General features: G+C 47.9%; 1 protein-coding gene across 1 annotated transcript in view; it reads left to right on the top strand.

Annotated features, from left to right (window-relative positions):
• Nucleotides 1-22,626, top strand: part of LOC107185489 (forkhead box protein P2) — a 221,562-nt gene that overhangs the window by 105,330 nt on the left and 93,606 nt on the right. The window lies entirely within an intron of this gene.

The raw sequence follows: 22,626 nt of genomic DNA, 5'->3' as shown, positions 1-22,626 counted from the left end.
TTCTAAGTTACTCTTAATCATAATATTACACCAAATAAATATTACATTCGAGCTATGGAATCTTTCAATAGGTCAAAATATTTTCTGCAATGGTCAAGGGATAATTTAGATTCATCGTCATCCATCTGATCCAGAAATCAAAACGAATACAAATAATAAGCTGCCACAGATGGAAATGGACATACATAAGTACGAATTCGAATTTTTTTCCGGACACCCTGTACTCGAAGGGCGTAGCAATATCGGTGAAATTTAAAAGGGGCGAAACGAGCACGATTCTCGTGCCGGTAATCCGAGCCTCGCGCTCACTCCACGCCAATATGAATCGCGGGAAAAATCAGAACCGTTCCGTGGGAAGGGTGTGGGGGTGGGAAGTGGATCTTAGTCCCTCCAGCAACCCCTGGGTTTTAAGATATGCAGGGCACAACGCACGCTTTCCTAGCGAGACTATTTTAATACGAATGAGGGTGGGAGGATCAGAGCGGGCGCGCGATGGGTACAGCCAGAGAGACTCGCCTGAAGATCTACTTCTTGATTACAGAACTTTTTACCTAATTACATAACATTGTTACCATTTACAAAGTCGCGGCCGGATGCACGGCGTCTGACTACTAATTAGAATTCCCGATTAGCGGCCCGACGAGATCGCGCTTCGTTTCGATAAATTTCGTGTGCATCCGCCTCTCTTGCTTCGCTGTTTCAAAGGAATAATATTTGGTCTCGGGTCCCTGAGTCTGAAATCATTAAAACCCTTGGAGATCCTTCGCTTTTAATATTGATAAAGTATTATGCTATGTAGTGTAGACGTAGCTATCTTTATTTTATTCAATCGGAAGAATACATTGACAGAATACATTGTCGGATCTCGTAACGATTCGTGTTTCTTTAAATATCTATAAATGGAACAACGGTCGCGTAATTAATTGAAGTCGGAGACAACAAGCGTTCCGAAACGCTCGAGTTTATCAGAAGCCACGGTCCTTATCGGAAAGATGTAAAGTCGCAGGAGATAGTCATGCGCAAGGGACGAGTTCTCGACGATGCAGACATTAAGACGTCTGGTCCTCGACCTCCGTTTTCCACCCCTCTTAGCCTCGCCACCCCTCACCCCGTTAGGTGAACGCGGCCCCTTAGACGACGGTGGTTTACCCCGTCTTCATTGTCCTCTAATTCTCATCTGATCCTCACATTACGTAATTTTCTCTTTATTATTTTATAATTCCTGACTCCTGGTGCGCCCCGGTGCTCTCTGTCTTTCTCTTCGTATTCATCCGACTGGTAGGTCCGCACGAACTCACCCCACGCGAAGCATACTAATGCATTCTCGCATTTATTAATTATTCCTCGCTAGTTACCGTGGCTTTTCGCCCCCCCCCCCCTCAACGACTGCTTGCTCCACTCGAGTAGCCCAGCAATGATAGATTAAACCTCCTAGATTCGTCGACGGACAATATACCCGCTCGCGTACTTCGCTTATCTCCAGCGAGTTTTTCATCCCCCTTTTCCTATTGTATATTCTATTATCTATCCGTCTCGAGTATCCTTCGGCTAATAATCGACTGGAAATGATTCCTTCCTGTTTTATTTTCCTCGAACGTTACAACTGGAATTTTTTCAACCCCCATCCTCTTAGAAACTCCTCGTCGAATATACATATATTACCGGAGCAGCAATTTTTGTAAAACTATTCGAGGTATCGAATTCCCTTTCTCTCCCCCACCCTCTTTTCTTCTTTTGCCACTCGATAGCTACCGAACGGATTTTTTTTTCACGTCGGACTTGAGCCCAATACCGTCGGGAATTTAATTCCCTTTTAACGTCCGGGCGATTCCTTTTCACGGCGATCGCGAATGTTAAATTGGCTCGACCAAGAGAGAAAGAGAGGCAGCCTCTAGCGGCTACATTAATTGCACCGGATTGTTAGGGTGGTGGGTGGACGGTTGGAAGCCAGGTGGGTGTCTAACTGTGGATCAGGTGTGGGGGATGGAGGACCTGCCTCCGGTGGAAAAGGCGGCTTGCATTGAATGCTAAACAAAAGCTAATTTATATCCGGAGGTCGGGACTTTGCCGGAGATCGGGAGATGAATGGCTATACTTCTTGCATACCAAGTGGGCCACCTCCTGAAGGACTGCCGAGTTAAAGATCCCTGGGGGGATGTTCCCTTTTGGGGTAGTCGCGCCTGTATCCGCAAATCTCCCATTCACGCCGAAATAGTGGACTACGTTTTGAAAGGGGGGATGTTGGGCACGTCAAAAACTGTCTCGTCCTCACCTAATCTCTCCCTTCCACACCACCTGATACATTGAATACTCACCCCGACTTTTTCGAAACAGTGTTCTCTGCGTTTGTGGCACAGTGGAGAGAAGTGTAATAAAACGATCAGAAACAGGATCGTGGCGTTGAAATGAAAAATTCTGAATGAACGAAGGCGCCGAGCACGGGGAATATTCCCTTTAGGGTCGCCGCCCTTAAAATTCGGTCGAGAGCGCCGCCGCTCAATAATCATACATCCCCTTCAAGAACTCGGCGGCGTCTCCGTGCGTTAGTTACCATTTTAGATCGCGAACCAATTGGAAAATCAACGGACACTAGATGGAACAAAGTTCAGACGATGTAACTCTCTGAAATTGCATTTCCCGAACGGAAAAATTTCATTTCTATCCTCGTCTTGCACGGCCGGGTACGCCTAGAGTTCGGTACGAGCGTTTCATTCCCTTCTTTTGCTCCGGTAACATCTTCGCGATCGATCGTTCCAGGAATTCTGTAATGTAAAAAAATCCTGACGATTCCGCGGGGATAAAAAAAAAATATTCTATCTCCCAGAAGCAACGTGTCCCAAATGCAATTCGAAGGAAAAGTTGAACAACGTCGCGGTAGATTTTTAAATGAGATTTGTTGGGGATAGTTTTCTTTTTTTTTTTTTTTTGTTACCCTTGCTTCCCGTGGAAATTCTATTCCCCTGGACTTTTCGTCGGGCGCGTACACCATGAAATTTTAATCTTGTTGAAAAAGTTTCGGTTCTTCGATCCTTCGCGAAAGGGATCATTCGGGAGGTGAAGAGAAGCCTGTTGATTCCGTGTGTACGCGAACGGATCCGGCGAAGGCATCGTCTAGCCGGCGTTGAACTTTCTCGATACACAAGGCAACATAGCAACACAACACGGTAAAGCACAACAAGTGGGGGGGATGCTGGGGGTGGAAAGCTCGATAGATATACAGCCAGCCGGAGCGGAGAGGCGCGCGTCGCCCCAACACCACGTGCTTTTCCACCCCTCCTCATTGCCTCTCCTCCCTTTCATCGTCCGTCTTCCTCTCTTTCGCTCACTCTAAACAACCCCTCTACCCACTGATCGGCCGACCGTATACACCCCTGTCATCCCCCACGCGTGAGAAACGCAGCCTCTCGCCACCGAACCACCACGTGGCTCCTGCTCGAACCTCGTCCAGGCAATTATATCTCCTTGACCATCCTCAATTTGACCACCTTGACTCACCCTAACCATTTTCGTCTCTTTTCAAATCTTATTTTGGACAATATTTTTTTAAATCTTTTAACTCGTCACATGTCAGTGGCAAGAATTAAGGGATGGGAAATTTTCTTAGTGGGCTAGTTCTTTAAAGCGGAATTCGATTAATATTGTGGAGTAATTTTAACATTTATTCTACAAGTTTTTAAACAAGTTGTACAATGACTTACATTTTCGTTCACAGATTTCCGAAATAACAATTACATGAAAATGTCTTTAAAATAATAAAATGGTAGAAGCATTAACGCGGGAAAACCACCCCCAGGTATGCAGACATTTGCTTTCATCCGATTCTAACGAGCAGTTTAACCGAAGGCGGGGGCAAGTTTAGTCAAGTTAGGTCTAACATTGTAACCACCCAAGGCTCGCAACCTTGTAAATAGATGTCTGAAGCGTGCCAGCGTTGCTCCCATATCGTTATACGCTGCAAGAAATGGTACAACGTCGGAAGTTCCTCTCGCGAGATAATATGGCGGCGGGCTGATTCTACGCCCTGCATCGAGGCTCCTTACATGCTCACGTATGCACGACGGTAATTAGTGTCTTAATGAAGCCACGCTGTGCCCCAGATAAGGGTTTGAGACTCCGTAAATAATTGCCAACATGCGCGATCTCACGGTCGAGAAACACCGCGATTTCGATCGCAATGAGGGCCGCAAAGTTTTTAAGCACGCTCGCGTGATCCGCACCGTCAGGTTATCGTGTATTATTAATTTTATAATCGCAAACGCTCCTTTAATTTCGCTCTCAAGCTGCCTGGGCTAGGGCGCGAAGGAAGGCCTGTTTTCGCAAGCAAATTACAGGAGTCTCCGACAATTAAACTCGAATCGTTTCAACCGATTTGCCCGATGAACCACCGAGTTCGAGCTCCCGTAACCCAATTAAATGGCATTCTCGATCGATTCGCGATTAAAATTAATTCTAGTCCTCCTAAAAATTTTCGGTTAATGTTATCCACGGTCCGTCCGGTTTTAATGAAATTTGCATCGCACGTCTTTTCCACGAAGAGTGCATGAAGAGCCGTTTCTCGATCATCCCCATCCACCGGATCGTCCGCCACTTTACGACATGTATTATTCCGTGGGGGTTGTAAAAGAAACATAGTTTTGATTTTACGTTCTCCCGGCGATTTTTGCTCGACCGTGCTCGCTCGTTACGGATGTCAGACTTCGGGATAAGGGACGTCCGAGATCATGTCAGAGCCCGCAAACGTGACTTCTCCGGCTTTTCCACGGTATATATTCCCTTTTTACCTCGGCTTGTTCACCATTCGTTCGTATACATACATGACTTCTTTAACGTCTCCGACGAGCTTCGTCCTCCCGTCTCTCCCTGCCACGCTCGTTAACCCCAACCCCGCTTTTAGACGAAGACCTTTCTTATTCTACGTTCTACCCGGTGATATGAGAATCCAGATTGATGTTCGGGGTAAATTTAACTGCAGACTAACCTTGGGGGGACTCGATCATTTTCATTCGTTACTTTTTTTTTATCCTCAGTGCTGTCTTATTTTGTATGGTACCTCCAGAAACGTTAAGTTTTAATCATCTACCTGTGATTTGATGAGTCGTAAGATTAGATTTCTAATCCCTCCGTTAAAGCGTGGTGCACTAATAATTCGACAATTCCCGATAATTCAAAATACACAAGATACTCGAAGGGACACATCCACGGAACTACACAGTTCCTATCGAGGCGTAGGAATCAAATGACCTAAACTAATTCCGACCACATCTCCAGATATTACTCCCGCTGATCAATACGTACATTCCCTTTCTCTCTCTCACTCTCTGTGGGCAGAGAGACGCGTACACGGTAACATCCCGACAGTAGCTCGCATCTCAAGGAGAAGAGCGAACAGAGGGAAAAAAAGGAGATAGAGAAGAGGGAGAGAAAGGGATTCCGCGAGTCTGCGGTAATCGGTCTCGCTCGCGAGCACTCTCCTCTCCTCTCTCCGACCACCTCGTCTCTTGTTCCCGCTTCGTCCCCGTTTTTCCACCATCCCCCTCGGAAAAGCTCCCGGTGGAAGGGGTACGGTTTCAGAAGGGGGGTCACGTGGATCGCCCGCGAATACCGAGTGGGCGGATGGGCCACGAAATGCGCTGGTACAGCGAAGGATTGCGCGCGCACTTCGATGTGTGTGGAACCGCTACGACTATCATCCAAGCGACACACGTTTGGTTACGGTGTGTGTGTGTACCATTTACGAGCACACGGGCACGCGTCTCGGTCACCCACCGTTGGATCTCTCGCGTTCCTACGCATATATATACATACGTACAATACTCACATACATACACGCTTGGAGGAACGATTTGAAGCGGAATAGTGGAGGAGTAGAGTCCAGGAGGAGACGATGTGCTTGGTCCGATGGTGGTGGCTGGGTGGGTGGGTGACTGTGGAGGAGCTATGTTCTCCCTGGCGCGGAGGATAGCTGGTGGTGGAGCTGCGGAAGTAGAGGATAGAAGAGGCAGAGGCGGCCAGGCACCGTGGGTGGAGAGGGGGAGGAGGAAGGTGGAAGAGGGAATAGAGATCCGAGAGATTTCTCCTCTTAGCCGACGATGCAGCCCGACGTGTTCCGCCACGGTGGGACAGAGACGGTGAACCGAGCGGTGAACGGACAGACGAGGAGAAACGAAAGAGGCAGAGGGATGCGGATCGCTGAAGAGAGATGGAGAAGGAGAGGAACGGGAGTGTAGGCGGATCGGAGAGAGGAATTCCACGGAGGCGTGTCTTCCCCGGCGCACCAGGTGCAAAGGTGCGCGAACGCGATGTTGCCACGCCTTTTCCAACGGGGCGACGTGGCCCACAGCCGCACCACGGTCGACAGCCACGACGACGACGACGACGACGACGACGACGAGGTCGACGTAATAATCGGTCGTCCTCGTCTAACGACAGTGGACCAAGAATATTCCTGACTCCCTTCAAACGTCTAGCTTGGGAACATCCCCCTTTGGCGTTGTCTTGCTTCACCGAGTTTTCTCTTCTCTCTTGGCCCCCTCTTACGCTGCACTACCCACACACCCCAACCCTATTTCGGGGGGTGGGGTGCTATGTTAACGGACGGGTCCCGTCCAACCCAACCATCCAGAATCCAGCTTCTGGTGTCAACGTCCCGAAGTTTCTACCGGGCTTCTCTCCTGAATATGCACCTTTTGCAAGGGGGGGTAGTGGATCGGAGGGGAAACGACGACGTCGCGGGGGTAGGCAAGAGGAAGAACAGGGTACAAGGGGGCGTGTGGGGTGGAAACCGAGAGGGGTCGGTTGGACAACGACGGGCGGTGCAACGGGGGGATTCTTTCTGTCTTCCAGGATGTCCGCGACTGGAATGCAGGATCACGGCATTCGGCGTCACGTAACGCATCCACGTTAGGATGCACGGTAAACAGAAATGGCGCGGATGCGAACGTGATCCGTAGCTTGGAACTGGCCGATGGCGGCTCGTTACATCCTCCCTTCCCCGTAGAGATTGTCCTTTGGGAAAGGAAATTTTCGGAGAGTGTTTGCAGATTCGATGTAACTTTATTTTGTCAACAGGGGTTCCATTGGTAGCGAATCCGAAGACGAAATTCGTTAGGAACGTACGGGTTACCGAATTTTGCTTCTTTCGGTGAGATTTATCGATGGTGTCGAAGTGGTCCACGGAGGATTATTCTTGAATATATTTCACGAAGCTTCCTTCGGAACGTGCGGCGCACCCGTACGTCGATTAGATTTATGCAATTTGGATCGTCAGGATGGAAATAAAGTACGGAAACGGCCCCAGACGCGTGTAACTCGGACGTCTGGACCGGGGTATAAAATAAATCGTTCCCGGGGAGAACGTATCGCGTTACGAGCCATTTGTATTAAGAGATGGAAACGCGGGGATTGAAGTTCGATAAACGTATTTGATATATCTCGAAGTCTCCAAACAGTTCCGCCCCCTGGTACCGTACCCGCACGGTGTATAATGCTTATATCTCGTTACACGCGGTGTCGCTGCCATTAATTATTCTCCTTTTGCTCACGGTACGATCTCGTAAAACGCTTTAATTACGGTTTCCTACCCGGTGGAAAAACGTTCTTTTGTGTGACAATTGATTTAATACGTTCTGCTGCGTACGGGTACCCTGGCAAAAAAAGTTTATAGAAGGCAAATACCGCTCGAATTTATTCTGTCTGTCCGTGCAGCTCGTAATCCCACGTTTCTCGGGCGGATGGAGATTCCTATATCGGATATGTCGACGACACAACATAGATTTATAAAACAGGTTCGTTAATTCATAATTTTCACATACTTCGTATATTTTCCAAGTACCCCATACTTCTCGATAATTCAGATCCTGTATCATCGCCCAATAATCAGTCAAAACCTTCAAGACTACTAACCCTTCCTAATTATAAAACTACCCTATAATTTTCAATTCTTATGTATTGCGGTTAAAATAAAAACGAACCAAGAATACTGTGTGAAACCGTGTTGAGAAATAATGTTTCACCAGAAAAGCATAAATTATATTCTCTAGAAAAAAAAACTTGGTTCGTTTTCATTTTAACCAAAATACATAAGGACTATTTTTTCAAACATTCCACGAATATCTATTCGTCAACCCGTTACTCAGTTACCCCTGCGCATCAAAATCTTTCCGTACATCATTCGCAAACTCCCAAAGGACCAATATCCCGAGCATCCGCAGAGAAACTCGACGCCGCCGTTTCGCCCCCCGGAAGTTCGATCCAGGGAGGATACTACAATAAGCGATGCACCGGTCCGTATGCGACATTTCGCATCCCCGTAATCGTTCGTCCTCCGCCGCGGTTATTGCGTTTCCCCCGTCGCGGCCGTTTGGCTCGAAATCTTCGGAGTTGCTCCTTCTTGCTTCATCCTGGTGTCTCTCACCGTCTCTGGTTGCCCCCCCTGCTAGCTCTGTCACCGTCTCCCGCGTACCTTGCCCCTTCCCATTCCCAACTAGCACCCCTTCCACCTGGAGAGTGTGTCTCTCTTTCCTTCTCTCCTTCCTCTCTCCATCCGCGCGATTCCATTCCTGCGTTGTTGAACTATAACTCTCTCTAGGAAGGCAGTGGCAGCTATTACGCTGGCTCCTAAGCTATTACGGCATCTGGGAAGCTCGTTGGCGCTGCCACGACCAAAGGGGGGAGGGATCGAGAGGGGTGAGGTCGAGGAAGTGGCACGGAGAGGAGGAATATACCGGGGTACCGTGAGATGGAAAGAGGGGTTGGTGGGGGGTGGTGGTTGGTGTCGGGTTAGGTGAGGTGATGTATTGAGATCCCATTGTATCCACGGAATCCCCTAAGATTGCCAAACGACGTCCTCTCCCGCTTCACTCTTCGCCTTCCATCTTCCGCGCCATCCACCTTCCGCCGCCCACATTCTGCCACCTCACCCTCCACCACCCACCCAACCACCCCCCTCGCGCATAATACGTCACCGGTGGAAAGGCGAACCTCCGGTACCCACCTTTCGTTGAGTCCCCGGCTACGCTCTGCCCGTATATTTCTCTTTTCCACTCTTTTTTCCGCGTCGTCCTACTCCCTGCTCCCACCCCCTTGTCTCTCGCCTCCATCCCCATTCAACCGGTTCTCGCCCTTTTCTCGAACGTACCTATGCAGATGCGACGGAATATTCATGCCGGGGCGACGAAAACGGAAAAAACAGCATCCGACTCCCGGAATCGTCGAGTTTTTTCTCCGTTCCACGATACCGGACCCCCACGTTCTGGGTTCCATTCGTCGGTTCTGAAGATCGTCATCGATCTTTACCACCCCTTTTCTCACGCAGGAGTGATTTTAATAATGTTGCATGGTTGCGATCGCGTGCAGTATCGAGAAAACTGGCACATAATATCTGCTCCTCTGATATTGGGCGAGGGTCGCGACGCCACGGTCGCTCTCCACCGCTTGCGAAGCCGCGAACGGAAAGTAAAGGGAGGATAGAGAGGGAGGGAGCACAGAAGGTGGAGAACACAGGGTCGAGCGACAGATGCACAGCGGGAGAAATTCAAATTTTTGCGAGAATGCCCGCCGGTTCAATAACAACCTTTATTGTTTTAACGACCTACGGACCTTCACCGTCACCTTTGTTCCGCATCGTACGGTCGCCTTCGACCCGCCAAAAGAATACTGGGATCGATGGTAATTAGTCTCCCTCGAGCTAATTGTTTTTCTCTTGCTTGAAACACTGGTGTTTTCTTCGAATCTTCATTACTAGAGTTCATTCGGTTCTTATGAAAATTAAGCAATAACTTTGAATTGTTGCCTATATCGATTGTCGATACAGATCACGGTAGAAAACGTGTCCAACGGTACTGCCTATAGCTCAGATGACTACAACCACTTCAACTCATTACAGTTAATGGACTATTTCTCAATCTATTTTATTTCGCTTACCTTGAATCTCTCTCTCTCTCTCCGTTTTCCATATTTCACAATTCGATAAATCTTGCGGACACTAATTCAAACTTGCTGAGAAAACCAATAGAAGTTTTGATTCAACTGTGTTTGCTAATAAAAATAATTAATAGATGTCGAAACGCTGCCCATGTATCTGAACGATAAGCTAAGGTTTAGTGCTTCTCGGCGACACCGTTTCCTCCTATTAATCCGTCTTCGATGTATTTTCGCGGGGAGAACGGGAACAGATCACGCGGATTTTAATTGGCGATCCGCCAATCTGCGCCTCGATACACACAGGCCTAGTACAAATATCGGCGCGATGTCGAGAGCCTCTGTGGCGGTCAACGCAAATGCAATTTGCGTATCCAGGTCCCATCCGCGGGTGGAGCAGGGGAGGGGGTGGAATCGATATTTGGTAAATATTTGTGGCTAGTCGAAACAACAGGGATCGGAAAGGACCCCGGTTACGCTCTCTCGACATGAAACGCAGGATGTTTGTTTCGCGAGCCGAATTCCATTCGTTGCGGCCGCTGGTAAATCGCGTGGGAGTGTTGGCGTCATCGGCAACGTCATGTACGAACGGTTATCCCGGTGCAGCACGCGATGCAAACGCGAATCGCTGGAAAAAAACGTACGTCATCGCTGCTATTTACGATGTCCCGTTGGCCATCGATCGTGCTTCGCGAGGTTTGTAACCTTCGATTTAAATTATTCTGACCGTGATGTGCGTGGGGATGAACAGAGAGTCGACGGTTGTTCGTGGATAGATCAAAGTCTCAAATGTCATAGCACACCGTTAACCCTTGGAAGACGGACAGTTTTAACCCTATGCACTCTAACTGGTGAGTATCACTCACCACTCTATTTTTTCTTTTATTATAGAGATTGAGGTTTAAATATCATATTTTTACAACGTAACACTCTATGAAACGTTCAAATAAAAAGGATATTTTCAATTTGAGTATCAAGGGAATCGTACATTTTTTAATGAACTAATTCGCCATTAGAAACTTGCCAGTTATGTAAGAAATAGCGAATAGCATCAAGTAGTATAAAATATACAATATCATCATCGTACTGTAGACTCTAGAATGATCACGAACATCGATGATAAATACTCCGTGGCCAGAGCTTTTTTTCGTTTGCGAAAAAAGTGATCGCCCCGAGACACGAATCGCAATGCTCGCGCGAGGCAAAGAAGTCAACGTCCCCGGCAGCTTCTGCCGATCGGGGATAAATCAAAGAATCTCGCAGCGGTGAGTCCGACGAGGCGAGAAGTTAGACCTGGCAAACATTCGAAACGTCTCGTCAGAACGGACAGGTCGTGTTCTTCTGACGAGACTGAAAAGGGATGCGAGTAGACGTCCGCGGAATGATATTCAGAGGTATGAAGAGGAGAGAAAGAGGACGTCGTTGGGTGGATCGTGGATGGAATCAGGGGTTTGAGTGGGGGCGGGGGGAGTTCGCCGGATCGGTGTCCACGGTGGATAAAGTGAAAGATTCTCTCTCGTGGGGAGAGGGAAATAGAGACTCGTGTGACAGGGGTTGAAGAAGAACCGCGCCTGGGTCGGGATGGTCACCCTACGTGCCAAGAATTTCCTCGTGAGCGGTGGGGGGAAGACGTGAACCTCCGGCGGCGAATGTACGAAAGTGTCTGGTTTTCTTTGGTGTTGCCCGGGCTCTCGAGGAGACGAGGCGACGGTAAGCGAGAGCAACAGTCGCTGAATAAACACAAAGTCCAGTTAAAGTCGTAATAAATGTCTCCTCCTTTCCGATGGGTTCTTCCTCCTCCTCGTCGCCTCCCTTCCGTGTCTTGTCTCTCCTCACTCTTCTTGCTTCTGCCCTTTCTCTTTCGCTCTTTTCACGCCAGGGCCCGGTTTGGTGCTTGCTTTCCTTTCTTTCCACAGAGACAAACGGTATTGAGGGTGAAAATTGACGGCTTTATCGTGCCTCTTCCGCGAGAACTTTCCGAGGATTTGCCTTTTCCTTCTTGACGGTTTCGTATTTTCCGGTAGACAGTCTCCTCGCCCGGCGATCTTCCAGCCCCCCTCCCCGACCGCTCGCCAACCGATTGTCTTGGGAAAGTCTTTAAGAAAGACTGATTGGACGCAATCATTTATTCCGTTCGTTTAATCGCCTCGCCCCGGAACCGACGAATCCTTTCTGTCTCCTGTGTTCACGACTACAAATATTATTTTCTGTAAGTTCCGAAGGTGGTGTGAGAAGTGCTCTTTGTTGTACAGAACCGGGATGAAATCAATTTCGTTTTGTCATGTGGTGTCCTCCTTTTTCTAGGAAGCTGTAGGTAGAGTAAATCATCGATGAGTGTTCGAAGGCCCCTCGGCACCGACAAACATAGAGTTCGTCTTTAGCACAGCGATAGAGCTCGGAATTCTGAAGCCAATGATATTTGTTTCCACCGCATATGGCCATTAGTTTATGAAACATTTAATCTTCAATACCGAGGAGTCTACAAATACTCAGCGATGATTTACTGTATTCTCCAGCTCCAACAATCTAACCTTTTCGTTTCTTAATTTGTTATTAACACTAAACCTACCGAATTCTTCGGTTATTTGATAGGTCGTGGTAGGTTTAGTTTTAACTATGTAGTTTGAATATTCACAAACGTTCTTACTATCATCGGGAATTTCTCACGTGTAACATTGTAGATCCTGTGGATTAGTCTGATTAACGGGAAAATCCCATTGTCCCCATGAAACGCGTCCATATCCAGCTGAAAGTTTCAACGACAACGATAAAGTTGCTATGTATACTGCGATATCCGACAACACCGAATAAACACACGCGGCCGATAGATATTTATTTTTCCGCTTCGCGGCAGCTTGAACCAGCACGAGATACGCGAATAAACAATCCCGACATATGTTTCTCTTCCACTTGTCCCGTGGCTTTCTACGCAACCGTGCTCTTCAATTACGTAACCTGTAATGGACAGGTGTCCGACAACAGTTAACACGCCGCGGATACTTTTCACGAGTAGACAGGGATCTCATCTTACGTTTGATTTCGCAATCATGCCTGGATCCTTTGGAAAATTGACAAGTGACAAACACTTTTCAGACCTTACTTAACTTTTTAATAAAGTTTAGCACAATTGGATAGAGCTTAGAATTCGGAAGCTAATGGTACTCTTTTCAACCGCATATGGCCATTAATTTATGAGATATTTAATATTGAAGTTTGTCATTTTCGGCGATCAGACTCTTTTCGATTCTTAGGTATTCTTAACCGTGATCAGGGGAAATCGAATAGAACTAAAAGAGGACTTAAGATACAATTAGTGCTTCGCCCAAGTTTGCGGAAGAAAACTATTGTTCGAAGTTCTACGTATTCCCGGCTAGAAAATGGTCCGATTCCCGGCGTTATCTAGAAAGAAACTACAAGCGAGCGGTAACCCGACGAGCCTGGTGTTGGATTGCACCTGCACGAATCGCATCAGTAGCAGCTGACTCGATGGCTCTCCCGTGCGTAGTATTTAACGTGTGTCTACAAAGAAGGTCCGTGGATACCTCGAAGAGATCAGCGAAATCGATGGCCCGGTCGGAGGGAAAACGGATCCCGTCACGTCCATCGCGGCGTAAACATCCTGGAAAGTAACCGAACGAAGCCACGAGGCGTAGAGCACCGCGGTGGAACCCGACTCCTTTCCCCTCCACAGGCCACACAGAAGAAGAAGCAAAGTAAAGACAATCGCGCACAATTGGCACATGAAATTTAAAGAAGCGCGCGGGGTTGGAAGGGGGACCCGGTCGCTCACTCAATATACCCGCGGTGTTCGAGCCCTTATTCTTTTCTCTTCCTTCCAGCTCGCTGGAAATTTACATTTCCTCCCTACTGCCTGGAACTGTCTGTTTATCCCGCTTTCTTTTAAAGAGCCGCTGGTGGCTATGCGCCCTCCCCCTGTTCTCGAGACCCCCGAGTTCTAACCCATCGCCCCCTGGAATTCACTCTTCTCATCTCTGTCTTGCTCTTCGACTGTTTCCACCCCAGTCTTCTTTTTTTTTTCTCTTCCTCAACGTCCTCGTCGTCGTTCTTCTACGAACCCGCAGCACCTCATCTTCCGCTATACAGGGACAATCCTCCATTTACGGCGAGATTACGCTTCGTTGGCCGATAATCGAAAATATGCCATCGAATAACGCCCCGGAATTATTTGTAGCCCTCCCCCACACCTTCCCCCGACTCTTTCTTCTCGGCGATGAGAGACAATCGGGCGCAAAAGAGGGTCGAAGGATCGCGAGGAGAGACCCTTTTCATCGCGAGAGGGTCGATCTTTCACTTTGTTCTGTAGTGGACAGGTGATCCGCGGAAATTAACGTAAATATATTTCCTACAAGAATATATTCTACCAGTTTCGTGAAACGTTCCTGTCATTCGTGGGAAAAGTTTTCGAGAAATTAGACTGAAAGATGAAGTGAATCACAAGTATATTCACATTGTGAAAACCTGTACATACGTAGAATTCCATCGGTGGAGTCCTTTCATTATTTTGTCTCTATGATCAATTCCATAAAATTACTATTCTTTCCAAAGTATCCGCAATCTCAAATTCCAGAAACATTTCGAGAGACATCATACCTTCCACCCTCTGATTTCGAACAGTTCCCAGGATAAATACATCCCGGGGTAATGTTTTCGTTTTTTTTTTCTTTAATTTATCGAAGGGTAGCTCATTCCTCTAGAAAGTTTCCCAGCAGACGCCCGCCCGCCCGCTCCGCGGGGTTTATTAAAACATTCAATTTCGTATATTACGCATTCGTTACTCTTATCTCGAGGGTGCGTTCGGCTCTGGGGGTGGGATGGAGGGGGTGGACGATACCGGTGCTCGGAATCAGGACGTGTCGTTTCGAAAACGCCGCTCAATAAACGAAAGAGGGATCAGCATTCGCGGCGGGCCGTAATCCACGGATCAGATGCCGAAATCAGCGGGTAATTGACGCAATTTCTTCAGTTCCTTCCCCTCCGCTCTCGAAGGATTTCTCGAACTGTAAGCTCGCAGGGGAGGGGGCAAGGAAATCGAGGACGACGGGAGGGGGGCAGAGAAAAAAAAAAGAAAGACTAACTCGCGAGAGCAGACGAGGATAGACCAGAGACCACAATCTCTTTTTCTCGGCTCTCGGTTCCCGTGAGTCGGTTTTAGCAAACGATTCTCAAAGCCAGGCCAAGTCTCTTCTCTCGCTCGCGGAAGAAGCGAACCTTTAATAAAGAGCTTAACCGAGCTAAATAGAAACATTTTTCCGTCGGCTTGACTCGGGGGTAGTGAGCCCCGAGTCTTGGCTCCGTTGCAATGAAATGAGTCGCGGCTGCTCGTGCATAAGTAATCCGCAGATGAAGGTATCCCCCAAACCCCCGTCTTACGTCAGCCCCGTCGCTCGAGACCTTCTGGAAGAGCTACTGCGTCGACGTATAGATCCAGCCACCCTTAAAAATCACCTCTGTACGGAGTGATCTAGAGATCGATACCGTCCATGAATCACTTGAGATTTATCTGTCTCGGTAACTAGAAGGTTCGAGACATTTTTTCATCCCCTAAAACTCTCCGAATAGTACATTTCTGTCTTTGTAAAAAGGTGCTTCTTGTCATCAATAATTTCGAGGTCTGAAATAGTTTTCAGTATACAGGATAATACAAACGAAGGGTTCATAACTTCTAAGGTAGATAATAATCACCAAATGGTGAAAAAAAACTCCTGATAAAAGTCACTTACTTAACAATCATTCCATTAAATTTTCTTCCAACGCATTGTACTTCCTGACGTTTCGTGGAACAGAATCCATGTGTCGGTGGTCTTTTAAAGGCGGTAGGTGTAACGGAGTCGTTTATGGCGGAAGCCGTTCGATGGGGGAAGGATTCGGTAATTATTCGCCATAGGCTTGAAAAATTGCCACCTAATCCCGAAATCGATAGTCCCGGCAGAGAACGCGCGAGTGTAAGGAACAGCCCCCCTCTTTCTCTCGCCCTTCGTCTCGCGTACGTATCAGTTTTTTTTTCTCTTCTACCCCCTCCACCCCCAACGGCACAACGGAAAAAAGGGGGACGAAAGTCTGGTGGTGGCCTAGCCTTTTCTCGCGAGAACGACGCCCCCACGACGTTGTCGTATTATGAAAATAATGTATCGATATCGTAATAAGGGAATGATTGGATACGTCGACCCTGATATATTCATCGGCACCCCTTAAGACTTCTCACCCCTTCCCGCCGCGCGCATTCGCCTCGACTATTATTCATATAACGTATGGGGCTTTGCGAGGTGTCTGCGTTATATCTTTGGGTCGACAAAGCACCATTTTTTTTTTTGGATGAGACATTGCTTGGCATAACGAAAGATGGAGAAGCGTATAAGCGTCTCATCTTCGTGGCAGTTGCTGGGAAACGAAGGTTTCAGGCGAGGTCCTCAACCGATATCCAAAATACATTTTCATACTTTTCAACAGGTATGTTTTCCTCCCCGTAATTGGATAATTTACCGATATGGAAATTCTGTTCCCATTTGATTTTCATAGGTTTAGATAAAGAGTTTCCAGTACACTGCTCACCAGCGAACGTATCATGAAAATGTCCCAACAGACGCATACATTTCCATAATCTTACACCGACTGACTTTCCCGTGGCCGATACATTATGAACGATGTTCCCGAGCAGCAGGCCGTCTAGAAACCTACAAATCAGAAATTCGTGTCAACGAAACTGGTCTGGCTCCCTTCGTTTCCCCTCCACCACACTCTTCTCTGACACCGCACCCATACAAACGCCACCTCGAGGTCTCGTCTAACTTCGCAATATCCACGGGGCGTGGGGTGGGGGGCACGTACGCGACGGTCGGATTAAACGGAGACGGAACGATCCCCCCTGGTAATCGGCTCGTCTCGCGATCTCTCGACCGATGTATAATTTATAAAACGGCATTAAATTGTCTATGTCGCAGACTCACTTCTGTTTCGAACTCGAGACGCTTCGCTGCTCCGTTCGACGCTGCCGAGAGAAAATTGTGGAAACGATTTCCTGCTCACGAACGCGTGAGACTTTAATCATTAAATTTTTTTAAAGTTGCTCCTACAGTAGTAACACAACTAAATTATTTTTTTATACAACATGTATTTACGTGGTACAGTTAAGTGACTCGCCTTGTATAAGGCGAGCAATGATAATGATAAAAAGAAGGTCCCAAGTAGGTATCCAATATCGCACAACGAAACCCGAAAGAAAAACCGAAGCACACTCGAGGCGCCCGCCGTCTTTTAGTCGTTCGTGGTCGGAGGGTGCTCAGCCGTGTAGTGTCAATGAATAAAAATTTGTGGGCGAGGGGTGGCCCTCGCGTTTGACGCCGATTTTAAAGCTCACCCCGGAACCTCCGGGTTCTTACCCCTCGCGTGGTACCCTCTCTTTCTCCACTGCGGGGGACATTACTTTATACTGCGACGGAGCATCGCGAAGAGTCACGGTTCGCAATCAGCGGTGGCTGAAACTCGCACTTATTTTCGCCCGAGTGCCCACGGCCCCCACGAAACCACCCCCTCGAACCCAACCCCCTCTTCGACCGCCCGGTTGGTTGCCAGCGATCTCGGAATAAGACGGTTTCGCCTCGGGATCATTATTCCACGCCTTAAGTCGAGCTAATATGTCCTTTCTCCGGGCAGTCACCCTCCACCCCTACGTTAAGAAACGTCGTAGTCGTCCTACCACCCTGCTGCATGCACCACAGACAAAAAGTTTTGGAAGCCATAGCAGATTGTAAGAGTTTCATGGCACGTCGATGTATTTTGTTGAGCCAGTTCCTTGATACGAGTGAATCGAGAAAAAGAATTTTAAGAATATAGACAGAGGTCATCTTGTTTGAGTCATCGTCTTCTAAGGATCTTCATTTTAGAATAAGATGCATCGATTCTAGTGAAATTATCTCCGTTACAACGAGAACCACTGCCCGACAAGGCGTGCCCATATACCACTGTTCGACTGAATAGCGGACAATTTGGGCCAAGGGATGAAGTTGCAAGTCGAAGGAAACTCGGAAAATTCATAAATCACCGTAGGGACGTACGAGACACGACAGCAGGCACACACGGCCCGCAAATGTGCGAACGCGCGTATGCTCCCCGATGGGGAAATACAGAAGAGTACACGTGTGCAGGGGTAGGGGGCAGGTTCTTATTTACTCTAAAAGGTAAAAGGGAAAACCCGACCGGGCACGGTTTGTCCATCCATACCTAGACACGGCCACTCTCGAAGCCTGACCGTTCTCACAGTAAATATATCGAAGTGAATTGCAAGTTGGTCCCTAATCCAACCCGAAGACCCATGTATCCCGAGGCCCTTGATCCATGGCGCCGCAGTAAATTTCGCGTTGAATTTATAAGGTTCTCGTCGTCTTCGGCCAATGTCCCAAGATTTACGTATCCTCTTGCTATCACACAGATGTCTAATAATCTACAATCCCTTTTCGAGAGATATTAATGAAACAAGAGATCCAGAAGGATGAGGCACGAATACAAATACCTGACAATGGTCATTTGCTCCCACGAAATGTATACGAGACGTGCATATCATATGAATGGATATTTTCTAGGGTTAGTATGGTGAAAACCAGAAGATGGACCGTGGATGATGAAGCGGTCGTCGATCGACGGGAGCACATTCATCATGTTCGCTGTTTTGAATAGGTCAGGAGGCACGTGACAGCACATTCCACCGTTGGTAATATCCGCCTTACCCCCTGGGATATTTCGTGACGTCGAGACGCGTAGAAAAGTCGGACTGCGAAGATATACATATACATATACATATCTCTTTGGCAACGCGACGATAACGAATGTATAATTAATCCTATTGCGTTAAAATGATAATGACAGGGGCTTTATGCGTCGCTGCAACGAAAAAGGAAACAATCGTGAAGTATCCCGTATGCGTGGAGAGCCCCGGTAAACCTCTTAAGCTTAACTGTAAAGCGTCCAAAGTTACCTTTTAGTAGGTGATTAGCAAAACCGAGCTCACCTTTTCAGCGGCCAATTACAGGAGATTCCCGGTATAATCCTATTACCCACATTAGCTCATTATTGCATAACTGTATCTCAACGTACTGGACCGCTTAGTCGTCGTAGCCCTCCCCTTACGCCATTCCTGGGAATGTCTATTCCCGAATGCTTTTGTCGAACCTTGATACCATAGACGATTTAGTACACCATGATCCTGACACCAATCTCCTAAATGAAATAGTCAAATAAGACGTACCATTTTTATCAGTACGGTCCCAAAATATTCCTCCACGAATTTAGACTTATTAAGAGATTAACCCGCTCCGTGGAAGTGTCCAGAATCCTTTTCTCTGAATTCAAGGAGGTCAAGGTGCGTGGCGATTGCGTCTGCAGAATCCAACGTAGAAGATCCGCTCCTCGAAGCGGGGGGTACCTTATCTGAGATTTTATTTAGATCCCGGCTATAAATGCGAAACGTTCCGGCCGACTGGCCGGCCAATCAAGCAGAGAGGAGGGGGTGGTAAACGTGATCGTGAGCGTTAAGGGTGTTAGGGCTATCCGATGTCCACACCTCTGTTGTCAGCTAATGCTCGGCCATTGTGAGGGGTCGCTCGTAAGCGTACCGAATCTTCCTTCGAAGGTGTTGCCCCCACCCTTCTGGAATGTGCTACGGAAAGAAGAGAGGGTGGTAAAAAGGTACAGGGTGAGGAAGATAGGTGAAGTCAGGAACCGGCCGCGTATTAGTGGGAGTTTCACGGATTCTGCTATCCCGTCCCCAGAACCCCCTCATCCCATGCGCCCAGAACCCGGTCGACACCCTTAGTGGCTATCGGCTGACGCCAATCCGACTAAATCTCTTCCACCATAAACGGCTAAACAAAGAGGTCCATTCTTCAGGAGCGGCGAACACCCCCTTCTTCGCTCGGTCCACGATTCGAGCGACCCGCTCGACCTGCCTGCCCGCTACCCTTATCGGCCTCTGTCCACCACTTACGATCATCCATCTGGATCTCCTCTTTTCCGAGCGGAAAGCTCCGACGGACGATATAGTTCCTTTGGCCCTTCGTGTGCCATTGTTCCGGAGGAGTTTTTCGCGATACAGCGTTCGTTTCGGGGAATCGAATCGTCACACCCCTAGATCGGTCAGAGACGAATAGGATTGATTGAAGAATTCATCTAGCTACTTCTGGATCGATTCCTTAATCAAAAAGAGAATGAAATCGAATTGTCCTCGATGTTTTCAGTGCATTACTGTGCTTATAGGTATTAAAGGGATGGGTATATAGGGGTGGCCTCTTACCGCTTCTTTTTTCTTATTTCGCACGGGTAACAGTTTCGAGAAGATAGAGAGAGAGAGAGAGAGAGAGACAGAATGGAAAGTTGAGATCGTCCCTCTCGGTCCATAATAAAAGAAGGCAGATTAATGCCTTCGGTCTTGAATCCAATCAACATTATTCCGACAATAGTCCGCCAGCCAATACCCGTTCTACTCTGCTCGAGCTGATATTATCAACAGTCCGCCCCTCTCCACCCTCCACCACCCCCGTCGTCCACCCTCTGTTCCGTACGACAGTCACCCTTAACGTCTTTCTCTACCCTCGCGCCGCTTCTCGGTACTTTCACACCCCTAGACACCTCGCTCGTTCTTAATTCCACGGCCGGATGATAAGTATGCTAACAAGAGAACCATCCGTACGGATACAGGGGGATGGTTGGGGGTGGTATTGGAGCGGTACGGGTGACTGGTACCTTAAAGCCAAATTAACGCCACTGCTCACATAAACCGAGGCGACTTCTCCGTCAATGTTAATGTCTACCAGAGGCCATTAGCCGATCGAACCTTGTCGAGAGCTTGGATCGACGTTCGCTAAGGTCGAACGCTCATCCCCTCGAACCGCCCCCTTAATCGCCACCGCGATAAATCAGCCGGAGAAAAACGCGATGCCGGTCCACGTACCGATATTTCTCGAGTGGTCTCCTTCGAGGGTTGGTTTTCTGGATTCCTCGGAGATAAGAATCTCCATCAGTCGTGTTGTTCGCTGTTGCGTTCAAACGGACCTACATCGACATAAAAAAGGAACGAAAGAAGTTTACAATAAAACTCCAATGACAAAGACAGCTCCCCAAGTGTAACGCTGATTTTTTAATGAGGCTATTAATTCAGGAAATATTTAATGTTCAGTGCCAAGGAGACTTCGAACACTCATCGAGGATTTACGGTATATCAATTTTTCTTAGCAACACCGTCAAAGAGCTTGCAGATTGAAAAATATACAGAGTGATCGTAAAATATTTATTTCCTTACCGAAAGTAAAATTATTCAACGACCATCTCCAAGAGACTCACCAGAGATACCCATTCTGATCCAAAAACAGAAATAATCCATACGAACAGGTTACAAAGTTCACACTGCAGGCAAATGCTGTATCCTCGCTTACGCTCGATTAACAACAAACAAGCCGTCCCCAACGCAGGCCTTCCTCTTCGATCAGGTCCTTTCGCGCGCAATTTGCTGTCCGGCACCCGAAAATCCTTCGCAGCTTGTACATCATTCGGTCATCGTTGGGGGTGGGAGCATCCCCGTGAGACCGCAAGCAGAGTCGTTCCCCCAATTATCTGCGACACGCTGATACCCAGACTTTCATGCGTATCAGCGGCATAGCATACGTGACAACGAGGCGCTACGAGAAACGAGAATCGGAACTATTCTACCCTTATTTCTTTGGTGGATAGAGGGGTGGGTGGACGGTCACCCTACAGGAAGCGGGGCGAGGACACGACCGCTTAGGTTTCCGCAGCGTCGACGCTTTTTGAATTAACCGCCTGGACATTAGAATACGAAATTGATATATTATGACCGTGGACTCGTGGTCCATCCCTCCGTTCTCCTCCTTCTTCAACCCTACGCTGAAAGGCCGCGAAAACCGCGGGGGTTAGAGGCCCGGGCGCCGTGAAAGAAGACGGTGGTCGGATGGTCCACGGTTACACACACTCTTTAGGCATGACTGGCCGTCGTTCGCATCTTTCATCGCATTATCTTCCCTCGTAAAACACGCCTTTATAGGTTCCCGAAACTCTCCCCCCTAGCACGACGGACAAGCTAGGTCTTGGTCCAGAGGTGTGTGTCGCGTGTTGGCCGTGTCGTTCCTTCCTCCAGGAGGGATGTTTTTTTTCTTCAAGATAGGGAAGTGTGGAAGTATGGATATTAGTTTTTGATGGGCGTATTTGCTAAGGAACCCCTTGGTTTACAGCTTTCAAAAGTATCGTGATTCGGTACGGAGAAGAATGAGGTCTTCGGGAACTTCGAACCAAAATGATCGTCTAGTCTAGGAAACATAAGGAGCTTCAGAGAAATATCTATTTGTTTCGATTTTTAAATAATTTTGGTATGAAATAATTTTCGTTTCATCACTTTCCTTGAATTCTTCGATAACCTTGATTCTCAGCAATCTCATGTTATCCACCTAAACGCATCCACCACCCCCTGATTATCAATCGTCGTTCGAGAAAACTCGATGAGTAATCTGCAGTAAAATTCACCGTAGGACTCGAGTGACATAAACTGCGTGGCGGATGACCGGTTTATAGTCTCGTAATTTCCATCGTAACCACATACAGGGAACCGTTGCCGCCGCGTTGTCTCTCCGGGTTGGCCACGATCTCCTGGCCAACAGACAGAGAAAGAGTAGCCGTCCGGCCAAAGGA

The sequence above is a fragment of the Dufourea novaeangliae genome, unplaced genomic scaffold (genome assembly GCF_001272555.1).
Source record: "Dufourea novaeangliae isolate 0120121106 unplaced genomic scaffold, ASM127255v1 scaffold57, whole genome shotgun sequence".
Taxonomy (NCBI): Eukaryota; Metazoa; Arthropoda; class Insecta; order Hymenoptera; family Halictidae; genus Dufourea; species Dufourea novaeangliae.
This window is presented reverse-complemented; position numbering and strand designations above follow the sequence as displayed.